Below are 22910 nucleotides of genomic sequence, written 5' to 3' on the forward strand. Positions count from 1 at the left end.
AGGGAGAATTCCTGCTCAGAAGAACCAGTCATTAGAGAACTTGCCCTAGGAATAATAGGGCAAGTTCCAAACTAGTAAGTTTTGCCTCCTGATGTGATTATTTGGTGAAGAGATCACCTTAAACATCAGCCTACCCTGAGGATGATGCTTTTATTTGATCTTTTTCAGTTTACCTTGTTATTTTAAAAAAAAGTATTTTCTCTGTCTCTCTCCCACGTCTTAATGGCTCTCCAGGATAAGCTAGAGTTTTCTATTCACAAAATCATAGACGTACAGAATAGGACAGTTGGAAAGAACTTAAATGGTCTCCTATTCCAATTCATAGATAGAAAGGATCATTATTATAACAAGCCCATCAGGGGGTCATCCAGCCTCTGCATGAATACCTCCAATTGGTGGAGGCCACCACCTCTTGAGCAGACTCATTCCAATTTTGGACAGCTCTAATGGCTAGCAAATTGTATAATTTAATTATAATTTACAAGCCTAAATTTTCCTCTTTGAAACTTCTAGCTCCTGGCTATGTCTCCTGAAACCAAACAGAAAAAGTTGAATCTGTCCTCCACATAACAACCCTTCCAACACTTGCACATAGCTATCATAGCCTTGAATATTCTTCAGGTTAAACATGCCCAGTTCTTTCAAATGATACTTATATAACATGGATTTAAGGCCCTTCACTCTCCTGGTTGACCTCATCCAGACACTCTACAGCTTCTTATATTATGTGATTGATTTGTTGTTATGATAGACACCGGCATGTATCAAAATATGGTAGCTTTAGATTGTCTGAGCCCTCAGAGAATTTAGATCCCAGAGTGTTGATGACCTTGTCCTTTCCCTCGAAATGCCTCCTTCTTACTCTTCCATATGGTTTAAATGCCTTCTGCCACTACTTGCACCCTGTTGGCCCTCTGGGTCATTGTGGATGATCTGAACATTACAACATTTTATATGGTAAGTACCCAACTGTAACTAGGATTTTTTTTAACCTGGGGCAAGTATCAGAAACCATGCCCAAGATAAGTCAACCTAAATCAAGTCATTAAGTATTTACTAAACACCTACTATGTTCTAGGCACTGGGCTAAGTATTAGGAATACAAAAAGGCAAAAAGTAGTCCTTGTTAATAGAGATTACAGTCGAGTGGGGGGAAACAATGTTCAACCAACTATGTACAAATAAGATATATACAGAATAAATTTAGAGTAATCTCAAAGGGAAGGTATTATCAGAGGAAAGGAAAAGGCTTCTTACATAAAATGGAAGTCAATTGAAAGAACCCAGGGAAGTCAAGAAGCAGAGATGAAGAGGGAGAATGTTCTAGATATGGAGTACAGCCAGTGAAAGGTCATGAAGTCGAGCAACGGAATGTCATTTCAGAAGACCAGCAAGGAGGTAAGGTATAAGAACACTGGAAAGGCAAAAACATGTCAAGTTATGATGGGCTTTGGAAATGAAAGAGTGGATTTTATAACTGATCCTAGAGGTAATAAGGAACCACTGTGTTATACTGGCAGTCAGATCTGAATTTTAGGAATTAAAGACACCCTCAGGTTTGGAGCAATAGTAGGGTACCTGTAGAGGAATAAAGAGAACCCAGGTTACCACAAGGCCCTTTCTGGAGACATAAATCATCCCTATTCATCCCCAACTAGGGAAAGAGGACCGTTAGATATCTTCCTATTTAAACCAGTCTTAATACGAGAACAGCAGGTGACATAAGACCTGAGTTCAAACCATGGATGTGCCACTTATTACCAATGCAACCTTGATGACCATGGTTTTCTCATGTATAAAATGAAAGTTATATTAGATAACCTCTAAGGTCTCTCCAACTTTTGATCTATGATCTCAGTATTAAGAATAATTAGCATACAAGAAGCCTGATTGGATGGTGGGGGAACTTAAAGTTCTTGAAACTAACCCCCACCTTCTTCCTATACATCCTCAAAGTATCATGCTAGAGACCCAGTGGGACATCAAAAAGTACCCAGAAACTGAACCATCAGAAAGAGTAAGTGTCCTCAAGCAACTCCTTCTGAATTTGAGACTGAGCTAAGATGGAGCTCAAATCTCATACCATCCCAGCTGAAGGAGCCATTAGACACTACCTTGTTTAACCCCTTCAATTTACAGAGGAAGAAACAGACCTCCATTTACTGGCACAGCAGGAAACTAGGTTCTACTGATTCCAGATTGTTCAAATGTGACTTCCATCATCATCATGTTTTTGATTCAATCTGACTGTTGATACATCTCTACTCCACCACCAGACTCTACCCTTGCATTCTTCCTTAGAGGATCATAAATGCTAATAATAGACTTTAAATTTCTTGTCCTCAGACACAGCCATTGTTATCTATCCTTGGTATAGCTTTGTGTAAGATAATTCTGCAACTTTTGCACCTTCACCATGAAAATAGTGTTTGGTAACAGGCAAAATCATTAACCAGTCATACTACAAGGAGCCATGATTTCATTGACTATTTCTCTCCTCCAGTGCAGGTGTTCTTAGATTATTTTCCTAAGTCACTGTGGTTCTAAGAATGAATGAATTAATAAATGTAAAATCATTTCTTTAGTGCTTAATATATGCCTGGGGATGCAAATAAAAAAACAAAGATTGCCTCTGCCTTCAAGAAGCTTCCATTTTAATGAAGAAAATAGCATACGTAGGGGAATAATAGTAGGGAAGTTCATTGGGTCCAGAAAGTTATAAGGATAAATAGGGCCATAGGGGAAGGGGAGTAAGTTGGCATACCCCATTCAGGAATAATGGTAGAGTTGATTTGATTATAGTTCCTCTTGACCCTCTTTAAACTTAGCTAACCTGGTTCTCAACAACAGATCCATAATTTGTCACTGGTACTGTAATCAAAGCTGTTCCAGATTGTTACAACTTGCCAGAACTTACAGTTCATCTCTGCATCATAATGAGGCATAAAGCAGGCTTTATGTTCAGTGGAAAGATGGGGTTTAGTTGGAAGATTGCTAGATTTAGAGTCAGAAGACGTAGGTTTGAATTTTAGCTCTGTCACTTACTTCCTGTGTGACTCTAGACAAATCATTATACTTCTGTGAACCTCAGGGTCCTCATATATAAAATGAGAAGTTTTGATCAAGTGACCATAAAACCCTTTAAGTGCTTAAGCTATGATCCATTTGACCAGGTCTGTTACTAAGGTGAGTCAAATAGAGATTTCCCCCAATTGACAATATTCAGTGTTCCATTCTTTCCCCAGATTGTCTCTGACTTGCCATTCCCATGCCAGCCAGTCCTCCACCATCTCTACATTGCATGATCTCAACACTCCCCATCTGGTTCAAGGCTGCCACTACCACAGGTGTATTGCCATGGCACCCCTTTCCCAGGGTCTGCCTTCTCCCATCATTATGACTCCTGCCTCCACCTCTACCTTGTCTACTATCAAGAATTGAAGAGTGAGATCCAGACTCTTTAGGGAGTGGGTTGCTTCCTCTCCCTATGAAGCCACAGCTAATCAATGACAATACCATGGAAAATGCTGGATTTGGAGACAGAAGACATAGGTTCAGATTTTACTCTAATACATACAGTTAGTGGTGACTTGAGCAAATCACTTTTTCTCATTGGGTCTGTTTCCTTTTCTTCCAAATTAAGAGATCAGTGTTGTTGTTCAGTCATTTTCAGTCATATACGACTCTCCCTGATCCCATTTTGGGGTTTTCTTGGCAAAGATAATAGATTGGTTTGTTATTTCCTTCTCCTGCTCATTTATGGATGAGGAACTGAAGCAAACAGGGCTAATTAACTTGCTGAGGGTCACACAGCTAGTGTCTGAGGCTAGATTTGAACTCAGGAAGATGAGTGTTCCTGATTCCAAGCCCAATGCTCCATCCACTGGGCCACCTAGCTGCCCCCAAGAGATCAGTGTAGTTAACTTCTAAGGTCCCATCAAGTCCTAAATCTATAATCATTGATATTAGGGTATATTGGTCAAGTGAGAACCTAAGACCTATGCATACCCCAGGTGAACTCTGCCTTTACCAATCCCACCCTGCTCTCTCCCTTGGTGGCCTTTCCAGCAAGGTCCAAGGTCTCCCCCCCCCAAGGGCTTCCACCAGCACCAACAACTGAATTTGCCCCAGATACCAGAATTCCATTGCTCTGCATCTGACTCTTAAAATAAAAATCACTGTTACAATTTTCCCATTGGATGAGGTAGATTTGTTGAAAACCTACGGGGAAAAGAATGATTCCCTCTTCCCTTATCCACGTAGAGAATACATCAAGTCAATACCTCTGACATCAAGCGTTTGAATTAAAACAAAACTGCACCTGTGATTCTCCCAAAGGGACAGTGGTCAGCACCAGGCACAATTAACAATTCTCTGTGATTTATACCACTATTTCAGATGCCTCTTGAAGAACAAAATATTAAACCTTCACAACCAGTTGTTCCCAGAAGGGAAGCTCAATATGTATAAACTGAAATGAGGTTAATGATAGTTAATGATGAACTTAGTAGCATAGTCATCTGTGCCATATACTGGTACATGATAGCATAAACTACTGTCAGTCTGTCCTCCTCAGAATGAAAGTGGGATGAGCAAAGTCCCAGCAGCATCTTCTCTATTACAGGAGATCTTTCAAGTCTCCCCCACCCACCACTGTAACATCCGGGGCCTAGATCAGAAATGATTATAGAAAAGGAAAAAGTTTGGCATGTTAGTCATGGAGATAAATTCAAGGAAACTTCAAAGGTCACCTGACTCAGGTGTCAAGGGACCTGGCTTCAAGTTCCATTTCTGATACTAACTGTGTGATCTTGGGTAAGTTAGCTCAGCAGCTCAGTGAATTGAGCACTGGGTTTAGAATCAGAATGACATGAGTTCAAATCCTGCCTCAGAAATTTATTAGCTCTCTGACCCTGGCAAGTCATTTAAGCTCTCAACCTCAGTTTCTTCATCTGCAAAATGGGGATAATAATAGCACCTACCTCACGGAGTCATTCTGAAGATCAAACAAGGTAACCTATCTAAAACACTCTGTAAACTTTAAAGGGCCATATAAATAGTAGGCACTATTATTATTAATAAACTCACTGAGCTTATTTCTTCATCTATAAAATGAAAGGGTTAGAGCAGATGGTCTCAAAGTTCCTTTTAAGCGTTAGGTCTATGGTCCTTTGATTTCCAAACCATATGTCTAGCAACATGATCATAGATGTAGCACTGGAAGGGAGTTTGGGTACCATCTTGTCCATTTCTTCAAGATCACAAGGAGAGCAAGCATTAGAGGTGGTTTTTAAATCCAGGTCTTCAGATTCAACACTCAGGGCCCTTTCTACTGTACCACACTCCCTCCCCAGTCAATCTATGCTATAGCATACCACAAAATTTTTCATAACATTAGTGGGTAGTAGGAAAGAAGCAATTCCACATCGCACACAAACAAATAGTGAATGGAACAAACTATCCTGATAAATACAGTGAAATATGGATGGAAGGATCCAAATGGTCCTTCCCACTATGAAAAAAAAAACCAAATATTTTTGCTTCAAATTACCCAAGTCAGCTATATCAATTACATTTTCCATATAGTTGGCCAGCTCAGTTATTATATTCAACTCTTCAATCTAAAAAGTGGATGGGCAAAAGATGCAGCCAGTCCCAAACAACAAGACTCTTAGGAAAGATCACTAGCCTAAGAGTCAAGAAACATGGTTTCTAGTCTTGATTTTGTCACTAACAAGATGGGTGACCTTGGGTAATTCACTTAGCCTCTCCAGCTTTCAATTTCTTCATCTATAAATAAAGAAACTCTGCTCTAAACTGTCTCTAAGGTCTTTTTTTTGATTAAATGTCTTCTGCTCTCAATGCCTCATGATACCCAGCAATTCTTGGACATCACATTGTTGTTGTTCCAGTTGGTTTTTAGTCCTGTCTGACTCTTTGTGACCCCATTTGGGGTTTTATTGGCAAAGATACTGGAATGTTTTGCCATTTCATTTTACAGATGAAGAAACTGAGGCAAACAGGGTTAAGTGACTTGCCCAGGGTCACACAGCTGGTGTCTGAGGCCATATTTGACCTCAAGAAGATACTCATCTTCCTGACTCCAGGCTTAACTTTCTATCCACTGTACTGCCTAGTTGGCCTTGAACAGTATACTTTAAAAGTTTAAAACATTAAAGTTTTTTTGTGATCTGAGCAAGTTATCAGTAATGTGACCATTTATTTTTTTCACCAACATTTTTAAAGACATTTATAATACCTTATTTATTTTAGCCTCTCAGTGAGTTAGGTACTATAGTTATTATGATTTTCATTTTACAGATGAAAGAGAGATGAAGTTATTTGCCTATGGTCAAATTGCTGGTGAGTGCCAGAGATAGAATTTGAATACAGGTCTTCCTGATTCAGGTCCAACACTTCATCCAATAAGTATTGAATACCATATTAAGCAACCTTGCACAAAAATACCAAGTGTTGGGATAAAAGAACAAAATTATTTTCTATATAAACTGTGTATTTACCTAATAAGAATTAAGTAACAATGTGATTATAATTCTGTGAATTGTTGAGACAGTCTTACAGTGTTGACATCTATTATACTATTCTAATACTTTTGTTCCATATTAACTTTCAATATAGTGGGAGGGTAATTTATTTAGAATTCTTACTGTACACGTTTCAGAGAATTATTCTCGTTGCTATAGTACTTGTGGCTTTTTTTTTTTGCTCTTAAAACTATCTATTCATTTCTGCACCATTGTAAGTAATGCACCTAGTATTTTAATATCTTAATTAGGTCAGATCGCAAATGAAGGAAAACCAATTATATTTTTTCTCTTTCATCCATTAGCTATTTTCCTGGGCTTTTTCTTTATTCCATTCTTTCAAAACATATTTAGATGAACCCAAAGCAGTGACCACAATCAAATCCAGGGTTTTAATTTGTACAGGATTAATATTTTTAAGGTAAAAAGTGTTATTACTCCTTTCCTGAGCATCTGGTTAGCCTAATTAATTTTCTGCTCCTTATCAATGGACTTCATGATTCACTCCCAGGCCCTTTCCCAAGTGCGTCACCATGGTATTGTTATAGCCGAGGTGTCACTGTGGACTGTTAAGGAGCTTTTTGGTTCTGGAGCAACAAACAAAAGCCATGTTATCAACAAGGGAAGAGATGCAAGGCTGTATCTCAGAGTATTATTTATACCTTTTATTTTGCTCAAGTTTTTATTATCTTTCTTCTATCTCCAAAAATATTCTTTATGTTACAGGAAGATGAAGGCGTGCATATATTTTTAACCATGTTAGGCCCACATTCTTCAGGGAACTTTCTCAAACTAACTCCAGCTAGTTCTTGGCCACTCTCTTGTTCCATGATGGCCTTGGCAATTATAGACAGCTGTTACAAATATATCACCAAGCTAATGTCTGCAACAGGCAAGAACAATGAACACATTCTTTCATCTTGCTTTACTGCCCAAGATCAGGTAATATTCTGACTACATATGGGTTTGACAACAAAAGAATTATTAGACCTCGCCAAGCATCTGTAAATCACAGTAATTGTAATAAAATGAGCAATGCAAAATCAAAGAGAAATTTCAATACAGCTCCATTGACAGCTCAGTCCTTATTGTATTTTATATACAAATGATGTAGTTGGCAGAGCAATAGATCTGGAGTCAGGAATACCAGAGTTCAAATCCGACCTCAGACACTTACCAGCTGAGTGACCCTAGGCAAGTCACTTGAACTCTCTCAGCCTCAGCTTCCTCATCTGTAAATATCTCATAGGATTGTTGTGAGAAACAAATGAGATAACATATGTAAAGTACTTTGTAAACTTTAAGGTGCTATATGATGCTGGCTATTATCATTATTGCTAATAATAGTAATAATAAATGTAAACAGCATTTATTGGACATTTCCTCTAACAGAAGAAATATGGAAGTAAAAGGTATGCCCCTGTCCTCAATGTGATTACAGTTTAATGGGAATAAGTAGCACAGGTAGGTGAAAAATACATGTAAATAAAACATATCAAGTGAACAATGTACTTTAGTGAAAATATGTTATCCTGGCTTAAGATTTGAGCTAATAAAATTAATAAACAAATTTTTATACTGTGCTTGCATTTAGCTTTCTAGTCCCAAGGCTAATTGGGTTTTTGCCTTGATTATGACTGCTAAGGTAGGAAAGTAGGTTTTCATGTCAGAAGCTCTGTTCCCTTTCTCATTGGAAGGCAAGGCTGGGCAAGTACAGGTTTATATCTACATGGATAACTGAAAAAAATATCCCAAAGGCATCTCAAACTCATCATTTGTCCAATATGGAATTTGTTATAATGATAGCTAACAGTTACAGAACACTTTAAGGTTTGGAAAGCCCTTTACATAAATGTTATTTCATTTGGTTCTGAAAACAATCCTGTGAAGTATTATTATATGAAATGATATTATCTCTATATTCCAATTGAGGAAACTGGAGCACTGAGAGGTTTAGTGACTTGCCCAGAGTCACATAGCTAATAGGTATCTGAGACCAGACTTAAACTTAAGTCTCCTGATTCTAAATCCATCATTCTGCCCATTAAGCTGCCTGTTCTTCTTTCTAACAAGGGTACTATCACCTTTCTAGCTATCCAGGTTCAAGACTTTGGAATCATTCCATTCGAATTAGCCAGCCTCACTACCTATATTATGTCTTGGTTACCCATTAATAACATTCCTGACCATACATTTCTTTCACCCTAGTGCAAAAGTCACAAAATTCACTTTAATCAAGCCTGGCCAAACCAGACATATCTTGAGTGGGTCTTTCTGGATGCATGGTCAGGATACCTCAGGTGTTGTGATGAGAAAACCTGAGGAATTATTTTTTGATGGGAAACCAAGGTTTCTAATCCTCTTTCCTACATTCTCCATCAGTCAAGAATCCACTAGCACACTAGTGCTCATGCATGTTACACCGAATTGTCTTCAAACCTGAAGCAACCTATGGCTCTCTTGACTTTCTTTCCACCTCTATTCCCAGTGGCTTTCTTCTCCCAGTGTCAATACTTCAATCCCTATAGTCTCATCCTCCTATTGGTGAGGTCCTCCCCTAACCTCTACAAAAAGTAGGCCTAACAGAGATTTGTCTATTGAGACACGACTGAGCCACTTCCTTCTGTATATGGTTGCCATTTATTTTTAAAGATAACACTATTCATGCATGAAGGCATAGGTAAAAAGATCAGGATATGACCAATAGTTCTTTCAATGAAATACATACATAACATTTCCCTTCATTGAAGTCAAACACGTTATGGGCAGAGAGCATTTGCTTCACCAATTGCAAGTCTGTCTTTTATTTTAGACATGCTTTTAGTCAAATCAGCAAGCACCTACTGTGTGTCTAGCACTGTGCTAGGCTCTGGAGCAGGAACAAAATGCAGAGAAGCTGTAGTACCTTCCTATCGGTATAGTTGTGAAGGCAAGATAGATGAAAAAAACTAGAGAACATGAGGTAGATGAATAGATACATAGATAAAATATACCAGTATTTTTGCCATGTAACTATAGAATATTTGAGCTAAATCTAGTATTATTAATAGTGACACCCACTATAGATGAAGACATATCCAGTTAATAAGAGAATTGTTAGAACCAGATGCAAAAAAAAGTAAAAATTAAGATTAGGGATAGGTCCTTTCACAACCCTCTGTTCCCCAGCAAAGTACTCCCAAATACAAAAGTAACAGAAGAGGTAATACTGCTACTAAGAATAAGTCCATCAGCCCAACTATCTCCTTCATGATATGTGACTTGAGAAGGAAATGTGTTTACAAAGGCACTAATACAAATTCCATCTAGGAAGAATTATCAGGTTACATTTTAAAGAATTGGTTTTGGGCCATTCATTCAACAAGCATTTAACTGCCTACTATAAATACCAATTCTTTCTGCAACTCATGGCACTTTAATTTCGCTTGGAATGAACTTGTAAAAATGACTTAGCTGAAAGATGTGACTCAAGGGAGAGAAAATGTTGCCAACTTGTGTTAAGGGTCCATAAATGGTTATTATTGTTACTTCACAAGGTTTAAGCACTGTACTAAATGCAAGAGAGATTGGTCTCTTAGTCTGATGTGGGATTTATATGCTTGTAAGACAGGAAGAACTTGTTATTGTTTGTCATTCATTCTAGAAGAGGACCATGACATCAGGAAAATGATGCCATGACATACAAGTAAATTGGATTTAAGTGAGGGAGGGCTGTGCAAAGTCACCAGCCTCACTTTCTCCTCCAGAGTCATCTGGGTCCAGTCACAAGATATAGATCAGGATGACTGGAGATGGCCCCTGGCAGGAAGAACAAGGTCTTTTTTGGATGGAGAAAATTAGTTTTTCTATCACATGCTTTCCATCATTCATTTGTTGGGCTATTAGAACTTAGGGTCTACTCCTTGGAAGAGCTGGAGCCTTGAAGAAGGATGCAAAACATAACTTGTTTGCTGAATATGGAGTGGTAGTTTCTTTTGAACCAAAAGAATCCAAGCAAAGGAATATTTGACCATATTGACCATGAAGGGGAGGAGATGAAAGGTGAGATATAAGTTGTAGGGGAAATGATAAAGAATGAAGGATAAGTGATTCAAGAGGCAAAGAAAACAATGAGAAGATACCAGTTTAAATAACAGATCAATGTCCCTAAAGAGAAAGTTCATGTACATTCTAAAAGTGAGTGGCTCATTGTTCATTTGTTATCATTTCCTCCCTGTTTGGCTCTGCTATATCATAGGTATTTTGAGACAGTCTTCTGGCATAAGGGAGTCCCTCCTAGAGGATGAAGTATTCCCCTATTGATCCTTACTTTCTAGAATTGGTTTAGCAGTGCCATATTCCCCCAGTCTAGATGAGGCTATCAATACATTAAGTCCTTGTCTGAGTACCCAGTTTATGTCTAAGGAAAGGCCTGTGGTCCAGCCAGAGACTTTTGGGAAAGCAACCTGTTAATGAGTTCTGGTACTAAGAATAGCAAGTAAAATGATGGGAGTCAGTTCAATGCAAAGCTTTATTGCAAGCAATGGAGAAGAGGAGGAAGGGAAAAGAGGAAAAGGGGATTTAACATAGAATACAGGCAAATACACTAACACAGAACATAACTCACGTAAGGGCAACGCTGTGTTGGGGAACACAGAGACATGGGTTCATTCAGCAGAAAAGGGATGTTCTAGCAAGGAGGTGTGCTCCTGGGGGAGGGGAGGGGGAAAAATCTGGTGGGAAGGGGTACTCCTGATAGAGGGGAGGGTGTGCTACAAAGTGCTCTTCAAAGAGTGAGGTTCTTATACTGTGATTTCGGATGGCCTCCCTGGAGCAGGACAAATTGAGTACCAGGAGTCAGGGCAAAATATTATTTTGGGAGTTTTGTCATCAGGGAGAAAAGCTGGCAGTAGACAAAATATTATTTTGGGGATTGCATATTAAGGACAAAAACAATCTGGTTGTAGACAAAATATTACTGGTGGAATACTGCTGTACCAACCTTCAAAAATATTATCTTCAATATTTTTCCATGGGTATGTTCTATAAGCTTCCAGCCTTCTCTAAGGGGAAACTGTCATGATGGCCTCAAAATCATCAGGCCTAATCTTATAACAATGGTTTTCATGCATAGATTCTATAAACCACAACCTTCCTTAAGGGAAAACTGTCAAGGTGGTCTCAAAACCACCAGGCTTAATCTTATAATAGTAGATTGTGTATGTTTAGTAAGTGTTTAAGCTCCAGAAGGAGAGATTAGCTTGCAATCATGATATAATTGAGAATGAACAGTGTTATGGATACACAAAAAGTCATTTGTCCTTATTTAAAAGTCTCTGTTTTGCATCCTTTTTACTGGAAATTTTATATCCTAAATTACATTTTTCTTAAGCTGAAAATAAAATGAGTTTGAGTTCTCCAAGTAGAAACTGGCTAAATTATAACAGCTGACATTCGCATACCACTGTAAAAGTTTTTAAAGTGCTTTCCCTATGTTTTCTCATTTTAACTCTACAACAGATCTGTGAGGTAGGTGTTATTGCTGTCACCATTGTAAACCTGATAAGGAAAATAAGGGTGAGAATGGTTAGACGATGTCACACATGGTAAATATCTGAAACAGGCTTTAAACCCAGGACTTCCTAAGTCCAAGACTAGTACGCTATCCAATGTGATATGCTACTTCTTATGTGGATGATGAAGACGCAACTCAAGAATGTTCTGGGAAGTAGAGGGACAATCTTTTAAAACATAAAGTTTATCACAGGTTCATGACTGGAAAGGACCTCAGAGGGTCTCTAGTACAGCTCCTAGCCCATATTACAAATGAGGAAACTGAGGCCCAGAGAGGTAATTTGTCCAAGGTCACAAGTTGGTAAGCAGGAGTGAGGATATAAAATCAGATCCTGATGAGTAGGCAGATTTCAGAAGAACCTGGAAAGACTTAATATGAACTGATGCAAAGTGAAATGAGCAGAACCAGGAGAATATTGTACACAGTAACAGCAACACTGTGTGATGATCAGCTATGAATGACTTAGTTCTTCTCAGTAATGCAATGATCCAAGACAATTACAAAGGTGCTATCCACATCCAGAGAAAGAACTTAAGGAGTCTGAATGCAAATCTAAGCAGATTATTTTCACTTTATTTTTTCATGATTTTTTTTTCCTTTTGGTCTGTTTATTCTTTCAAACTATGACTAATATGGAAATATGTTTTATATGATTGCATATATAGAACCTATATCAAATTGCTTACTGTTTTAGAAAGATGGGAGGGGAATGAAGGAGGGAGAAGTATTTGCAACTCAATATTTTGTAAAAATAAATGGTAAAAATTATCTTTACATATAATTGGAAAAAAGTAAAATAGTATTTCTAAAAAGTCAGATCCTGATAACCTACAGTACAAGTCATAGGATCATATATCTAGAGCTGGACAGGACCTTAGTGATCAGCCTCATTTTACAGATAAAGAAGTTGAGATCCAGAGAGGTTAAGTAACTTTCCCAACGTGACACAGCTAATAAATATCTGAGGCGGGGTTTGAACTCAGGTCTTTCTGATTCCAAGTCTGTCACACTGTCTACTATGCAATCTAAGTTTCATTGTCCATTCCTCACTCTCTCTCACATACACTCTCCTATATCCAATCAGTTGTAGTCTTGTCATTTCTAACATCTTTTGTATATCCCCCCTTTTTTCTTCTGACACTGCAACTTCTCCTAGTGCATCACCTTACACTATGATAGGCTATTGCAGTAGCCTATTCATTGGTCTCCCTGCATCAAGTCTTTCCCCACTCCAAGCCATCCTCCACTCAACTGTCAAAGTAATCTTCATAAAGCTCAGGCCTTATAATAAAACCCTACCGCCACCCCTATTCAATAAACCTCACTGGTTTCCTATTACTTCGAGGATCAAATATAAAATCCTCTGCTTGGTTTTTAGAGTTCTTTATAACCTGGCTCCTTCTTACCTTTCCAGACCTTTTATACATTACTCTCTTCCGTGTATTCTCCAGTGATATTGTCCTGGCTGCTGCTTGTACAAGACACTCCTTCTTCTGACCCTGAATGTTATTACTGGATGTCACCCATGCTTGAAATATTGCCCCTTCTAATCTCCCCTTCCCGGCTTCCCCTACTTTCCACTAAAGTCTCATCTTCTTCAATCTTTTCTGAGTCTCCTTAATCTCAGACCCTTTCCTCTAAGACTCCCCACAATTTATCCTGTATATAACATGCTTGTATATAGTTGTTCTCATCTTGTTTCCCTCATTAGGCTGTGAGCTCCTTGAGAGCAAAGATTGATTTTTGCCCTTCTTTGTATCCCCAGGGCTTAGCATAGTGACTAGCATATAGTAGGCACTTAAAACCTTATCGACTGACTAATTGATGCCTCTATGTGGATGACAAATACCATAATAAGGAATGTAGAAAGATGGCCTTTTAGAATATAGCTTACTACAAATTCAGTTAAGTGACCCATTCAGAGTCACACAGCTAGTAAGTATCTGAAGCCAGATTTGGACTCAGGAAAGTGAGTCTTTCTGACTACAGGCGTGGTACTGTATCCACTGTGCTACTTAGTTGCGCTGGAAAAGCCCTTAGAAGTCACCTAGTATACCATTTTACAGATAAAGAAACAGAAGCCAAGAAAGGTTAAATAATTTACGCAAGGTCACAGAGACACTAAGATTTGAACCTGAGTCCAGTGTTCTTTACTTAGCCCCATAACCACGCATAAGGGGCCATCTCCAGTTGTCCTGATCTATATCTTGCCACTGGACCCAGATGGCTCTAGAGGAGAAAAGTGAGGCTGGTAACTTTGCACAGCCCTCTCTCACTTAAATCCAATTTGCTTGCAAGTCAAGGCATCACCTTCCTGATGTCATGGTTCTATTCAAGAATGAAGGACAAACAAAAACAAATCTACAATGCAGATAATTGAGCACTGGCTGTACTTTTGTCCTTGGTATATGTAATAGGGAAATCAGAGTTCTTGTTGCATTGAAGCAACTTGCCATCCTGTTAAAATTTGCGGAGTTTAAAAGCAAACCTACCTTTTTAGTCTTCTGGATTCTTAATTATCTTTAAAATTCACTTTCATAGTTTCATGTTCCAATCACCACTTTCTGAAAATAGCACATATGATGACTGAGTAATTATTCATTCTATTCAGTAAGTTTACACAATTGAAACCCTGTTGGTGGCATCGATAGAATGTTCTTTATGCGAGTTATATCTCTAATCTACTTGAATTCTTAGACAGTGGCAAAAGGACTTGGGGGTGGAGGGAGGAGGCAATCTGAAAGAATGTTTTGCTCCTCCATCTACCTTACTAAGAAGAGCATGGATAACCCACCAAAATGAAATATGTCTCAAGTGTGGCCTAGAAATAGGGTTGTCACTCTAGAGGGTTGGAAATGCACTATAGGAGTGTAATGGAATCCATTAAAGCTTCTGAGTCAGTAAGAAAGGACAAGAGGTTAGGAGATAAAAGCATAGAAAGACTCAGTGGAAGGAGCATCAGTTTCTTTGTAGGCAAGTGAATCCTCTGACTTGAAAATAAGATGTGTCAAGTCCTTTGGCCACAAAAGCCTAGGGGATTTTCCTTTGTATGAGAATGAGTGATTGAGATGAGGAGTTTAAAGCTAGATCTTGGAACCACTAAGAATTCGGCACTACCAGCTGGCGTTATCAAATCAAACCTTCATGCTTTATATGCAGGCCTTGGATTTGTATTTGCTGTCTCTCCCATTAAAGTGTAAGATCCTTGAAAGTATAGATTGTTTCATTTTGTTTTGTCTTTGTATCTCCGGCACCTGACACGGTGTCTGGCACATAATAGGCACTTAACAAATATTTCTTGATTAATGATTGATGTACATTATAAAACTTACACAAAATAGGAATTATTAAAAGATGACATAAAGATAAAATAATATTTGATCCTTCAATCAAGAGGGAGTCACCAGAATTTGTTGCATAAGGAAGAGACATAATAAGATTTACACTTTAAGAAAATTGCTTTGGCACTTGTGTGGAGGATGGATTAGAGAAGGAAGAAACTTCAGGCAGAGGGAACAATTAGGATGATATTACAACAATCCAAGGGAAAAGAAAAAAACGACCTGAACTAAAAGCCCTTCACAACCTGGCCTTACTCCCCTCCATGTACTCTCATCCAGCTATATTGGCTTCTTTGCTGTTCTTCATATATGACACTCCATTTCTGGTACCCATGCCTTCTTACAGGCTCTGCCCATAGCTGTCATACTCTCTTTTCTAACCTCTATCTCCTGGCTTCCTTGGCTTCCTTTTAAGACTCACATAAAATCTCACCTTCACAGAAGGCATTTCCTGGTCCCTTCCCCCACTGCTAGTGGCTTCCCTCTGAGATTACTTTTCATTTACACAATATATGTCTTTTACACAAATAATTATTTCCATATTGTCTCTCCCATTAGAATGTGAGCACCTTGAGGCCAAGGATCATGTTTTTGTATTTCTAGTACTTAACAAAGTGCCTAGAGCATAGTAGGTATCTAATTTATTAACTAACTGAACCAACATGGCCAAGCGTTTCATTAACTTATTTGTTCTTTGTTTTACCATGTCTTTCAAAAGAAGAGGGCATATATGAGAGATGTTAGGAAAGTAGGGATTATAAAATTTGACAGTTGATTGAATATGGGGGTGAAGGAAAATGAGAAGTCCAGATAACATCAGGTTGTAAACCTGAGCAACTGGAAGGATCATGGTGCCCTCAGGAGAAACAGGAAATATGGAACTGAATTAGGTTTTGGTAGAAGGGTAATGAGTTTTATTTTAGGTGTGCCATGTTAAGTTTGAGATGTCTCAGGGATATCTACTTCAAAATGTCCACTAAGCAATAAGTGATGTGGAACTCTAGTTTAGGAGAAAGATTATTGCTGGATATGTTGATCTTGGAGTAATCTTCATAGGGATGATAATTAAACCCATGGGAATTTAGGAAGTCACCAAGTGAGTGAGTGAGTGTACAGAGATAGGAGAGGAGGGATTAGGATAGGCCATTTGGATATGCCCACAGTTAGGGTGAATGATATAGATGATGATCCAACAAAGAGAAAAGGAATGGTCAAATGGATAGAAGGTGAAATGTTGTCAGGTAAGACCCAGAGAGGAGAGAGTAAGCATAAAGGAAGAGAAGGTGGCACGTCAAATTCTGCAGAGAGGTCAAGAAGGATGAGAATCAAGAAAAGGCCATTAGATTTGTCAATGAAGAGATCATTGATAACTTTGAAGAGAGCAGTTTGAATTGAGTGAGGAATCAAGGATGAGAAGGCGTTGAGAACCTAGGAAACTGGCAGAATGGTATTGCCCTGGACAGCAATAAGGAAATTCAGGAGAAGGTTGGGTTTAAGGGCAAAGATAATGTAATTGCAACCCATCCATGCCCATTCACTCTACATTAATCACTTTTTCCATACTGAAAAATGAGAAGCATATGGAGAGTAGAGTTTGATCTTACTAAAGCATAGCACCTGGTCTGAGGATTAGCAGTGGCAGCCATGAAGTGATAGGAGTCCTGGGTGCGGGGTGAAGAATTGGGTTTGGTTATAACTGTTCCAAAATGCCCATGTCTAGTATAGACAGCTAAGTACAAAGGTAGAGTGGGGCAGCGTATTTCAGTTTGAAGGAAGTGGTACAGTTCTATTATAGATAAACTTAGGATTGGTTTTCTAGGGTGAGAGGGAGTGTGACCCATCTTCCCACCATCTGATTTGTTAATGACCTACCCCTTGGAGCCAATCCACAGTCTCCTATACAGTTTCAGTAATATAGGCCCAGCTTTGAAGTACAAAGTGTTCATTTAGAAACACTAGCTTCTAGGGCAGAATTATTGGTGAATCTATTGCTTAGCCTCAAATTTTTATCCTATCATTTGTTCTCCTCCAGAGGAAAATCTCCTAAGATTTTAAGGCAAAAGGATGAGTATCACTTTGTTTTGTTGACTTGTCAGCTCCTAATAAAGTCTCACAGAATCACAGAAATTCAAAGCAAGAAGAGAGTTGAAAGGTCTTCTAAGCCAACTCATACAACATATTTTCTGGAAAATATGCCTAGCAGCATTTGTTGGAAGAGCTCCATTAAGAAGGAACTCACTGTGTCTCAAAAGGCAGCCCATTCCATTTTAGGATGGCTCTGATTATTAGAAAGCGTTCTCACCATAAGCCAAAATTTGCCTCTTTGCAGCTTCTAAACACTACTCTTGGCCTTGTCATCTGGGGCCAAACACAAGTTTCTTCCCTCTTTGATATGACAATTGTTCAAATTCTTAAAGGTAGCTATCATGCCTCTCCCATGTTTTCTTCTCTAGGCTAAATCTAAATATCACCAGTTCCTTCAACTGATCTTGTTATGACATCATCATCATCATCATCATTATCATCATCATCATCATCATCAACATTTACATGGCACCTACTATGTCCCAGGCACTGTGCTAAGCACTTTACAAATATTATCTCATTTGCTCCTCACAACAACACTGGGAGGTAGGTGCTGTTATTATCCCCATTTTACAGATGAGAAAACTGAGACACATAGTGGTTAAAAGACTTACCCAAGCTAGTAAATATCTATGGCCAGATTAGAAATCAGGTTTTCCTGACTCCAGATATGGTGCTGTATCCACAGCATTGCCTAACTGACTGAGACCTTTCACATTTCTCATTACCCAACCATGGACGCTTTCCAGTTTATCATGCTATCATTGTATGGGTTGCTCTTCACTGGAGGTCTTCAAGAAATGATTTGATTACCACTTATCACATATAATGCAGAAGGGATTCCTATTCAGGTATGCTCTTCAGAGAGCAAATTATTTCTAGTTTTTGCTTACATACACCAATGTTCCTTCCCTTACTGTGAGCAAGTTAAAAGTCGATTTTAGTAAAACTACATATTACATTTCTGTTCTTCACAACAGTGTGGTGATTCTAACTCAGTATTGATAGACCACTGGAATCAAACATGGCAAAGTCCCCATGATTTTTGTTGTTCCATTAATTGATAAATATATCTAAAATGTGTTGAAGTCAAGGGTTGAAAATGCTATAATACTCAATTTGTTCTCTGGGGTTCCATGACATTTAACCAATACTCTGGAAGATTTAAACATAGACTATACAGATTTATATTTTTATAAGTCCACTCAAACTAATCATATAGCTTCTCACAAAAACTTGGCAATAAATGTTTATGGGTTGATCCTGGAAAATAATTTGGAATGTATAAATCTCTAAACTGTTCTTATACACTGACCTACTGTTCCCACTCCTAGTCATACATCAAGGAGGTTAGAAACAAAAAGAAATGTTTCAGAGGTGACAAAAATATGCATAGCAGCATTTGTGTGTGTGTGTGTGTGTGTGGTAGCAAAGAACCAGAAACAGTTGCTGGTAACAAAGTGGGTACCATCGATTGAAGAATACCTAAACAAATTGGGGCATGGACATGCCATGCAGCATTGTTGTACCATGACAAATAATAAATATGAGGAATTTATGGAAATAAGGAAAGACATGAACTAATGCAAAGCAAAGTGAGCTGAGCCAGGATAATAGTATACATAGAAATTAGTTACACTAATGAAAAGAACCATAATACAAACCAAACATGGTATAACTATAATGACCAATCTTGGCTCAGAGAAGATTTGAATAAACGTGTTTCCTTTTCATTTGACAAGTGAGGGGCTATAGCAAAAAAAGAAAAAGTGCTGCACACATTGTCAGGCACAGCCACAGTATCCAATTTTTTTTCTCTATCACAAGAAAAGGTACATCAGAAGTATGGGAGAAGAGGGTACAACCAGAAATGACTGATAGAAAAACAAAATACATCCTTAAAACAAGCAAACTGTCCAGCTTAACAGAAGAGGAAACAGGATACTTAAATAACCCTATCTTAGAAAAAGAGATTGAACAAGCCATAAATGAGTACCATAGGAAAAAAATCCCCAGAACCAGATGGATTTGCAGGTTAATTCTACCAAACATTTAAGGAATAATTAATCTCAATACTATACAAATATTGGAAGGGGGAAGGTAAAAAAGGAGACCTACCAAATTCTTTAGATGATACAAATATGGTTCTAACATCTAAACCAGGGAGAGCAAAAACAGAGAAAGAAAACTATAGACCAATTCTCTGAATATTGTTGCAAAAACTTTCTTAAAAAAATACTAACAAGGAAATTACAGGAATATATTGTGAAGATCCTACACTAAGCCCAAGTAGGATTTATACTGATGATTTATGTGGATTTGTTTTATATCCTGCAATTTCACCGAAATTGTGAATTGTTTCAACTAGTTGTTTAGTTGATTCTCCAGGGTTCTCTAAGTATACCAACATATCATCTGCAAAGAGTGATAGTTTTGTTTCCTTATTGCCTATTTTTATTCTTTCAATTTAGAAATTTTCTTGTCTTATTGCTATACCTAGCATTTCTAGTACAATATTGAATAATGGTGGTGATAATAGACATCTTTGCTTCACCCCTATCAAGTTTATCCATATTACAGATAATGCTTGCCCTTCGTTTTAGATAGATTCTATTTATTATTTTAAAAGAGGTCCCGGGGTACTTGGGTGGTGCAGTGAATGGAGCACTGGCCCTAGAATCAGGAGAAACTGAATTCAAATCTGGCCTCAGACACCTAATACTTACTAGCTGTGTGACCCTGGGCAAGTCACTTAACCCCAATTGCCTCACCAAAAAAAAAAAAAAAAAAAAAGGTCCCACTGATTCCTATTCCTATGCTTTTAATAAGAATTGATATTTTATTTTGTTGAGGACATTTTCTGCATCTAATGTTATAATTATATGACTTGTGTTGTTTTTGTTACTGATATGGCCAATTATGCTGATAGTTTTCCTAATGATGAACTAGCACTGCATTCCTGAGAAATTCCATTTAAAATAGCTGCAGACATATAAAATACTGGAGAGTCCATCTGCCAAGACAAGCCCAGGCATTATATGAACACAATTACAAAACATTTTTCACACAAATAAAGGTAGACCAAGTCAATATAATAAAAATGGCAATTCTCCCTAAGTTACTTATCCAGTGCCATACCAATTAAACTACCAAAGAATTATTTTATACAGCTAGAAAAAATGGTAACAAAATTCATCTGGAAGAATAAAAGGTCAGGCATATCAAAGGAATCAATGGCGGAAAAAAATGTAGGTAAGCAAGGGAGGTGTGGGGGCTACTGCCTGCATCCCACCCTCCCCAGCCACTCCCAGCTTTGGGCTCTCATCGGATATTTAGTGGATAGTGGTTGATTCAAACAGTGGAAAAAAATATGTTGGATTTGACAATTGGAACAAATAGCAGATGGGAGATCAAAATGTGTACCCTGGTCCCAACTGATAATTTTGGACTCCTTAAAGATGATGATGCTCAGTCCCTTAAGAAACATCTTATTGATGAATTGGATTATGCCCTATTGCCAACTGAAGGCTGGAATAAACTTGTCAGCTGGTACACATAGATGGAGTGTCAGGAACCAAAAATACACGAGTTACAATTGAAAAAGAAATAAGAAAAATGTTTGGTATTCCAGACCAAAAAAGAGACCAGATTATGGAACAAATACATGAGTTGTACATTTGAACCACTAAATGAGCCAGACAGTACCATTTAGGGTGCTGGTTTATATCAAGTTCAGATGCTAGTAACAGAGCAGAAAAATTAAGATAGGGCATGGTCATGGAGTCCTTCAGTCCTAAGTCCCCAGATACATCCAATTTTTCAACTTCATCAAAGATCTCTCCTTCATCTCTATCAAAAAATTATAACAACATCAACAATTGAAATGTGAAAAATTCAAACTATTGTCTCCCATTATACATTGCTTACAAGAACTATGATTATTCAGAGGCAGGAAGAAACAAAGAGCAGCCTGGCCTATATGGCCTAAGTGACTTGGGAAATACATGTTTCATGAATTCAGCTATTCAGTCTTTGAGCAATACCCCTCCACTTACTAAGTATTTCCTCAGTGATAAATATCAAGAACTGAATTTTGACAATCCCTTAGAAATGAGAGGTGAAATGACAAAATCTTATACTGAACTCGTCAAGCAAATGTGGCCCAGAAAATACAACTATGTCACTCCAAGAGCCTTTAAGACACAAGTAGGATGCTTTGCACCTCTATTTTCTGGGTATCAACAGCAAGACTGCCATGATTACTAGTTTTCCTATTAGATAGTCTACCTTAAAATTTGAATAGAATTAAGAAAAAAATCTTATATTCAACTGAAGGATGCTGATGGAAAGCCTGACAAGGTGGTTGCTGAAAAAGCCTGGGAAAACCATTTAAAGAGATATGACTTTATCATAGTAAATATATTTCATAGCCTTTTCAAATCAACCTTAGTTTGTCCTGAGTGCACTAAGATTTCAGTCACATTTGATGCTTTTTGTTACTCAACACTTCCACTGCCTATGAAAAAAGAGCATACTTTGGAAGTTCATTTAGTTAGAATGGATCCACTTACCAAACCTTTGTGCAAAGTAGTTGTTCTCAAAATTGAAAATATACTAGATCTTTGCACAGCACTATTCACTTCGCCAGGAGTACCAGCTGATAAGATGACAGTTATTGATATATACAATAATAGATTTCATAGAATATTTGCTATAGATGAAAATTTCAATAGTATTATAGAATGGGATGATATTTATGTATTTGAAATTACCATCAATAGAACAGAAGATACTGAGCAAGTCATAATTCCTGTTTGTTTAAGAGAAGAGACACACAGGTTATAGCCACCATAGAGTTCATCACTCTTTGGTCAACCTTTTCTTGACAGTACCTAGAAATAATGCTGAAGAAAAACTCTACAATCTTCTATTGTGGAGGATGTGCCATTATGTAAAAACACCTACTGAAACTGAAGAAACAGAAGGATCCCTACACTGCTATAAAGACCAAAATATTGATGGGAATTGCCCAAATGGAATACTCAAAGGAAGTTCCTCAAGTAAAATGGAAACAGATGAACCAGCTGATTAATCCAGCCAGCATCAAGAACTTCCTTCAGAGAATGAAAACAGTGAGTCTGAAATTCAGTTGGAGGATATAATGATTCTGAAATTGATTATGTACTGAAGAAACTTGCAAAGGTCAACTTCCATGGGACACAAAAAGTGAATATTTATATTCATTATTATTTCATTTCAGTTCAACTTAAGCAATACTGATATCAACTACATCAAAGATGATGCTAGACATATTAGATTTGATGAAAGACAGCTTAGACTAGATGAAAGATCTTTTCTTGTTTTGGATTGGGATTCTGAATTGAA

At 37.9% G+C, this 22910-nt stretch overlaps 1 pseudogene; it reads left to right on the plus strand.

Moving 5' to 3' along the window:
* Window positions 1-1371: 1371 nt before the first annotated feature.
* LOC114037419 lies at window positions 1372-22370 on the plus strand (annotated as a pseudogene).
* The last annotated feature ends 540 nt before the right edge of the window (window positions 22371-22910 follow it).

This window comes from Vombatus ursinus, unplaced genomic scaffold, assembly GCF_900497805.2.
Source record: "Vombatus ursinus unplaced genomic scaffold, bare-nosed wombat genome assembly UNPS02000582.1, whole genome shotgun sequence".
NCBI classification, from domain to species: domain Eukaryota; kingdom Metazoa; phylum Chordata; class Mammalia; order Diprotodontia; family Vombatidae; genus Vombatus; species Vombatus ursinus.